Below are 8,768 nucleotides of genomic sequence, written 5' to 3'. Positions count from 1 at the left end.
CAGCTTGTGTGCACTCTGTTTCTTTAGAGTTTTTAGCTTACTGAAGTCAGGTGACTTTTTTTTACAGATGGAAAGTTATGAGCTGTTTAGGGAAATAAGCACATGTTTTAATTAGGCAACATCACCTTTTCCATGAGAAGTGTAAATGAAACTTTAAAAAAATAGTTGAGATAGAAAACAATGGATAGAAACTTTTTCTGTCTTTCTCCCTCTCTCTTTTCTTTTTCTTTTCTCTCTCTTTTGCTCTCTCACTTACTCTCTCTGTTACTATTATTGTTGGGATCCCAAATTTGTGGTAGGCTCTCACCAACTCCTGATATGACTTTGATGGTTCATAGGGTTCATGTAGGACATCCCATATGAGAACTCTGGGAACAAAAGACTTACTTGAAAATAGCTAAATAGCCTTATTTCTAAATCCATTTATGTTTAGGAAAGTGTAAGTAACCATGTACATACTTTCAGAGACTTTGAATAAGATCATACTTATCCCATCCAGAACAAAGTTAACACTTGTTGACTCAAGTAAGTTGGTTTCCCATCTGTCCTGACTCACTGGCTGGAACAAATTTACATGCCAGTGTGTGATGGCCACATGACTCTTCTAGGAAAAGGTAGAAAATACATCAATGTGATTTGAAGCTCATAAGCATTGAGCAGTACTTCTTCATGGTGAATCCATTGTTTTACCTTGGGCACTTGATACCAAACACAAACCTTGTTTTGATGCCAGTCCCTCTTCCTTAGTATTTAGAAACACCTCTGTATGGCCTTTGATTAGTTTAATGCCCTCACCTTCTCAAGTGTGCAGTGAGAGCACAGATCATTTATTAAAGATGACTATAGGGCAACTTTGCCAGAACTGGAAATAAGATCACATGGTTGTGAGTAAGAGCAATGACAGTGAATGGTCATTGTGTGCCCAGGCCCAAAGGGAGAGGAGTGGGGAGCTCCAAAGCCCAGCTCACTGTATTTCTCCTGGATTTATTTACATAGTCTGTGGAATTCCTACCACATCACTGCTCCTGGACTTCCTTCTGTGAGACAGTGTCATTTTGAAAACAGTTGGAAGAAGGGCTCAGAGCATCTAAGGTAAATGTGAGTAATCACAACTTCTTTTTAATCACTAGTTTATGAGCAGAAGAGCAGAGAAATGAACATAGTGAAAGAAGTAAAGTTGACATATGGGCATCAATGGCACAAAGGTGATAGAGGAGAGGAAGTAGGACTTAAATGCAACTATTCCCCTTTTCCTGAATGTTTACACTAGCTGAGTGAATTCCATTTACAAGAAGGAATGCCATTGTTTCTGCTGTAGTGGAAGGAGGAACATCTCTCCTGCAAAATTTTTCTGGGTCATCCCAAAAGAAGTACTATCCCTCTTCATTCAATCACCATAGGACTTTAAATGTGCTTCCTTTCATGGTAATTAACATCTGTTCTTCTCAGTTAGATGAGACTGGGAGAAAAAAAAGAATACAAAAATGAATCTAAATGAACAGATTTATAATTACAAATGAATTATTTTGATAGTGTGGTCAAGGAAGTCCTCTTTGAGGAAGTGATGTACAAGCTGAGACCTAAAGAATAAGCAGCAACTGGCTAGCAAGGCAAGAGGATGTTCCAGAGAGACAGAAGAACATGTGCCAAGTTACCAAGGAAAGAAAGGACCTGAGGTGTGTACTGAGGAACTGATGTGGGCCAGTTTGACTGGAACTCAGTGAATGTTCCATAGCAAAATAGAACCTTAGGGAAGGCAGATTCATACCCAGGGTTAGTGTCTTCCAATAAGGACACAATAGTGTCCTTCTATCATGGAAGTGTTTCACTATAAGAAACTTTCCACCAGGTGGTTGCTGGTGGCCCTGGGAAAGGGTGCCATAGTGTTTGTTGGTCTCTGCGGCTGGCAGATCAGGCACTCAGTAGTGGGTGAATGAAAGTCCATGCTGTTGAGCCCATGTGTAACCTGCAACCCTGCCACCATGGTCACCGTTCATGAGCACATTGGGTGATGATGGGGGTGTGGGAGGCAGAGAAAAGAGGCTGACTGGTATCCATAGTATAGGTCATTCTATCTGCTTAATTATTAAAATCTTCCTCTGCTAGCCTCACTATTTGGTGAATATTCACCTGGGACATAAATATCTTAATGATTTTTGGCCATTCAGATAGGTCTATCCACATACCTCTTCCCCAGGTTTCTTTGTCCCCAATTTTCAAGCATATTTCTTCCAAGTCCCTGACCATCCAACCAAACTGCTGGCCATTATACCACCCACCCCCACTAAAAAAAAAAAGAAAAAAGAAGAGACCTTGACAAATACATTTAATTTCATCAGTTAAATGATTTTTAAATACTCATTTTTTTCTGGAATATATTTCTTGACCTCACACAGATTTATCCATGACATTAGACAGAGTAGACATTTTGTGTACTCTGTCTAATGCAGAAACTGCAGAAACTATTTCTTATTTAATTACTGGAAAGCTTGCATCATAAAAGATAATTGTCAATTAAAGATATTTCTATTTCAATTTTGGTTTTATTAATAATATATGTGGCAGTTCATAAATATATTTTCATTTTAAAACATACTTAAAATCTAATATAAGATGATCATTTGTTTTTGAAAAATGCATCCTTTTATTAATCCCATTACCTTGAGGGACATACGGCCTTACCAAATATCTTTGTTACTATGCCTTCTTTATTTGCCTTTGTATATGAAACTCAGGAAAACCAAAAACTTAAAAAGAAAAGCAGTAAGTAATATACTAACAAAAATAGTCATACCATATTAAATCTTAACAGAATTTAAAATTATGAAGTTGCAGACATTTTGTATCTTAATATTATGGTATAATTAATATAATTATTTTTAAAATAAAAGAAATATGGTACATAAGTATTTATTGGTAACTATCAGAAATTCATTCATTCAGTTACCAAAACTGCAATGAGCCAAAGTCCCTACCTCCAAGGAGTTTGAATTCTAGGAGTGAGGTTAACTATAAAAACGTTAAGAAATAAATATATAATATAACATCATGCAATAAATATAAAATAGTGGATTTTGTTCATAGTGTTAATTATCAAAATGTTTATACTGAAATTTGTCTGTTATGAAAATTTATTTTGCCTTTTTCGAAAGTCATGGGAAGCATGCTCCTTCATCAAATACAAGCAATATAGTTTGTTTCCTGTGTGGAAAGTAACTCAGAGCTAGAGAAGAAAGTATCAAGCAGTTATTTTTGGTTCTAGTTCATGCAGCTTTTTTCAAATACGTGAAGTTAGGTTTGGGAAGAAAGCTCTTTTCTCTTTAACTTCCTGTTTAAGTAGTAAAACAGAAGTCTATGAGCAAACGATAATGACAGTTTATTCTTTGGAGAACGTTGTTTTTTCTCTGCCCATAAGCATGGCCTTAGGAGGCTGAAACCCTCACCACAGCACGTGTGTATATTTTGCTGAAATGACAAAAATTGCATAATCCAAACCCTGATCCCAGAAGCTGGGAATTACACTGGAAAACCTAACTGAAACTGATGACTACAATGAAAAAAAAAAATAGTGTTAGAGCCCCCCCAAGTCAATTGTTTGAATAGTAATTACTAGGGACAAAATTCAATATTTTTTTTAAGATTTCATTTCTTTATTTTTAGAAAGAGGGGAAAGGAGGGAGAAAGAGGGGGAGAGAAACATTGATGTATGAGAGAAACAATTGGTTGTCTTTTGCACACCCCCAACTGGGGATCTGGCCCACAACCCAGGCTTGTGCCCTGACTGGGAATCATACCAACAGCCTTTCGGTTTGCAGGCTGGCACTCAATCCACTGAGCCACATGAGCCCAGAGAACATTCAATAATATTTTAAAAATTCATTCTTCAAAAACTGGTCAATAAATGTAAGATTCTGTTCCTGTTAGATATAATCCTTTAGCTAGCTAGAAAAATAAAGAGTTAAAATAAATAATCATGTCCCACAGTAATTTGTTTTGCATGTTTAGTAAGACAGTTAAGGATGTTTTAGAGGTACTGAAGTATTTAGAATATCCAAAAAAAGAATCCTTTCAGTCCACTTTTATTTTCTTCAGTATCTTTCACATTAGTTCTAGGGTATTTATTATTGATATATGGTAATCTATTGAGACAAAAATGAATATTGAGACACTAGTCTAATCAGGGTTCCTTCCTATTAATTTTAGGATCACCTAAGTTCTTGTTTTCTGCTAATATTAAATTTGCATGATAGTAATAATTTATTTCACTTGAGTTTTTCAAAAGGAATCTGAGCTCAGTGGCAGTTGTTATATGTAATTGTTTTATGTTAATGTGAGATTTGGTATAAAGTAATACACCAAATGACACCTATCTATTGAATAAGTTTATTTCTTTGTATCTACTTAAGATTCATTTTCCAGGCATTCCAAAATCCTGGGCCCTTAAAGGCAGTAACCAGCCTCCTGCAGGGCATTCATTACGTCTTGTGCAGTTCCACCAGCGATCCCAGTGGCAGCTGCTTAGATATTTCCAGGTCTTCATCCTCTCCTCTTGCTCTGATATCTGTATCCCTTGAATTTTGAATTTTTACCTGTCTTGATTCTTGCACCTGCAGTCCTTTTTCTAAGTTACTTTGCTCTACTCTGAACACTGACTTCCCTGATTCCTTTATTAATCAAAATGTTGATAACACAAGGCATTTCTATTCAGCAGACTATATTGAAGTTTCCAAGTTGTACAGTGAAGTTACAATAATACTGACTGTAAGCCAAAAGTTCAAGTTTAATAATAGCCATCATGGTCCTACTGTGACCTCCATTAGCCACCCACCCACCATTTCTTACTGGCTGTTTCTCCTTAGGCTTGCTGCCTTCACTTGTGGTCACTTCCTCACACTCCCTCCCCTCCCTTTTCTCAGGAATTTTTTGTATTAATTTGCTAGGGCACTCATAACAAAATACACAGACTGGCTTAAACAACAGAAACGTATTGTCTCCCAGCTCTAGAGGCTGGAAGTGCAAGATCAAGGTGCTGGCAGGTTTGATTCTCCTGAGGCCTCTCTCCTTGGCTTGCAGACGGCCATCTTCTCCAAGTCCTCACATGGCCTTTTTGTGCCTGTGCAGTGCATTCCTGGTGCCTGTCCTATGTCTTTATCTTCTCTCCTTGTATGGTTATCCTAGAAGCTTTGTTTCAACCTCTTTAAAGGCCCTGTCTTAAAATGCAGTCACATGCTGAGGTGCTGGAGTTTAAGGCTTCAACATGTGAATTTAAAGGGGACACAGTTTCGCCCATAATATCTCTTTCTCTTCCGCACCATTGCTAGCTTCCAATGCCAAAATTTCAGTTCCATTTCTAAAGTACAGCAACTATGTTTGCCATTAAATACCCGTGTGTATATTTAAAACAAAATGATATTACTTTCAAACTTTATTTTTTAGCAATACATAACTCAGGTGAGAGTTTTAAAATTCCAGGTTCTTATATAATAAAAATAAGCTCTCTGGTAGTAGTACATTAATTATTGTGCACAAAAGGGACAAATATCATGATTGTTTCTCTTTGTCCTGAACTTCCTGAATTGAGAACCACTGAATGGATGGAAGCTGGTTGAGGTGTCTGGTTTTTCCCTCTTCAAACTCATGTATTTTCTCTTGAGTTTACTCATTTGAATTATAATAAGTCATAGAGATATTCAGAGAGAAATATCATGTCAGATGTCAATGTGTCAGTCTCAGGATTACTTTTTTTTTAAATTTTATTTTAATCATTGTTCAAATACAGTTTTCTCCTTTTTACTCCCAGTCCAGCCCCACCTAGGATTACTTTTTAAACAAAAGTTCTCCAGGCATAACTTTTACCTTACATTAATAAGTCAAAAGAATGTACCTGACTGTCCATGAATCTCTTTCCCCAATCTCTCCCATCCTTACAGCCCCTCCTTCAATTCTTTTGGGGACTTCTTTTCAATTCAGCACTCAGCACTTACTCTCTCAAGCATTCATTATGAGCATGTGTGGTTCTGCTTAGCAACCCACTCAAACATTTCCCTCTCAATTTTTTCCCAGGCCTTACTTATCCAAGGACATTCCTGCAAGGTAGGCATTTTTTTTTGACATATTATGTAGAGGTTACAGGTCAAGGACCCTGTCAAGGTCTCATGGTTTCATGCTACTTAGGGACAGAATATGAATTTGACCTATGTCTGGCAGGTCCTAATGTCCCTGCTCTTTACACTGCACAGAGTGGCAGATATGAAGTTTCTGCTTTTTAAACTCTCACAAGAGTTTGGGATTCTCAGATTTCTTCTTGTCTTAAAATATTTAGGTACTACCAGGTCTATTCCTATTTATGTTCCTTTTCTTCCTTTCTTTTCTTTTTTTAATATATCTTATTGATGATGCTATTACAGTTGCCCCATTACCCCCCCTTTCATTCCCCTCCACCCTGCACACCCTCTCCCACCCACATTCCCTCCCCCCCTTTAGTTCATGTCCATGTGTCATAAGTTCTTTAGCTTCTACATTTCCCATACTATTCTTGCCCTCCCGCTATTTTCTACCTACCATCTATGCTACTTATTCTCTGTACCTTTTCCCCCCTCTCTCCTCCTCCCACTCCCCTGTTGATAACCCTCCATGTGTTCTCCATTTCTGTGGTTCTGTTCCTATTCTAGTTGCTTGCTTTGTTTGTTTTTGTTTTTGTTTTAAGTGTGGCTGTTAATAATTGTGAGTTTGCTGTCATTTTACTATACATGTTTTTTATCTTCTTTTTCTTAGATAAGTCCCTTTAACATCTCATATAATAAGGGCTTGGTGATGATGGACTCCTTTAACTTGACCTTACCTGAGAAGCACTTTATCTGCCCTTCCATGCTAAATGAAAGCTTTGCTGGATAGAGCAATCTTGGAGGTAGGTCCTTGTCTTTCATGAGTTGGAATACTTCTTTCCAGCCCCTTCTGCCTGCAAGGTCTCTTTTGAGAAATCAGCTGACAGTCTAATGGGAACTCCTTTGTAGGTGACTGTCTCCTTATCTCTAGCTGCTTCTAGGATTCTCTCCTTCATTTTCACCTTGGCTAATGTAATTATTATGTGCCTTGGTGTGTTCCTTCTTGAGTCCAACTTCTTTGGGACTCTCTGAGCTTTGTGGACTTCCTGGAAGTCTATTTCCTTTGCCAGATTGGGGAAGTTCTCCTTTATTATTTGTTCAAACAAGTTTTCCACTTGTTGCTCTTCCTCTTCTCCCTCTGGTACCCCTATAATTCAGATGTTGGAACTTTTAAAGATATCCTGGAGGTTCCTAAGCTTCTCCTCATTTTTTTTTTGAATTCTTATTTCTCCACTCTTTTCTGTTTGGTTGTTTCTGTCTTCCTTCTGATCCATTCTATTGTTTTGAGTCCCTGTTTCCTTCCCATCACTATTGGTTCCCTGTGCATTTTCTTTAATTTCTCTTATGCATTTGTTCATCTAATTTGTGACCAAAATCAATCAATTCTGTGAGCATTGTGATCCACCAGTGTTTTGAACTGTGCATCTGACAGGTTGGCTATCTCTTGGTTGGTTAAAAGGATGGGTTCTGAAGCTTTTAATTCTGTTTGAGCCATCTTTTTTTTCCCTTTGGTCTGGCCGCACCTATTATGTATGAGGTATGGAGCCTTAGGTGTTCACCAGGGCAGGACACCCCAATGATTGGGATGTAATGCTGTATGTGGGGGTGGGGTCTGAGAGGGAACTATGGCGCCTGCTCCCCCTCTCTGTAGAGCCTCAGTCCCTTCCGCCACTTCCCCTGAGCAAACTGGGCCCCTCTGATGCTGATTCCTGTATGGGTGGGCTTGTGCACCCTGTGAGACTTTCCAAAGACCTCTCCTGTGAGGCTAGGAGTCTCTAACTGTGCCTCAACCCCCACAGGTGTTTTCAATCAATGTCCCGAGGCTCTATTTCCCAGCGCTGGGATCTCAAGTTGCACACAGTGCCTTGCTTCACAATTCCTGCCTCTCTGGGTCTGCCATTTGCCACCCTTCCGCTGGGGTCTGCCAGCTGCGGCTTGCGCACTCAGGGTCCACCCTCTGTGGTCTTGCACGCCCTGGATGCCTTATGCACCTGGTCCCAACACTCTCTGCTCTCCTCACCGCAACCCATTCCCGACTCTGCCCCTCCTACCAGTCTGGATGAACAGGTTTATTTTAACTTCTTGGTTGTCTGACTTCCATACGGTTCCATTTTCTGTCAGTTCTGGTTGTTATTCTGTTTCTAAATTGTTGTTGTCTGTATCTTAGTTGTGTGAGGAGGCACAGTGTGTCTACCTATGCCTCCATCTTGGCTGAAACCCCCTTCTTCCTTTTTAAAAAATAAAGAATATTGGGGGTGGGGTGGGGAGGGAGGGGATATTATCACTAATTTCACAATCCTCTAAAATTACTCTGATTAATTTTGCATTTTTCCTTTTCATCCTGGTTGATGTCAGTTTACACATCAAAAATGTCCTGTTTAGGCAAGCAGAGTAGTGAATCATATCATTCAGTGGGAGGTGCACAGCAGTTAGTGGGAAGCATCGAAAGGAAAGAGTCCTGGGTCAGTGTCAAAGGAGAGTAAATTATTGAGACATTGCTCCTGGAAGCAACAAGCTAGTGAAAGTTCTGGGGTAGAAAAACAATATTCATAAACCAAGAGATAGTTCAAAAGGTGAAGTAAGATGAAAGGCCCAGTAGGAAAGTTAAGAGAGTAAGACAATATGGCCTTAGGGGCCAAAGGAAATAAACTTAGATAGGGTGAA

Source organism: Phyllostomus hastatus, unplaced genomic scaffold (genome assembly GCF_019186645.2).
Source record: "Phyllostomus hastatus isolate PE091 unplaced genomic scaffold, TTU_PhHast_1.1 phas_scaffold_39, whole genome shotgun sequence".
Lineage (NCBI taxonomy): Eukaryota > Metazoa > Chordata > Mammalia > Chiroptera > Phyllostomidae > Phyllostomus > Phyllostomus hastatus.
The sequence above is the reverse complement of the archived record's forward strand: the minus strand, read 5'-3'. Positions refer to the sequence as shown.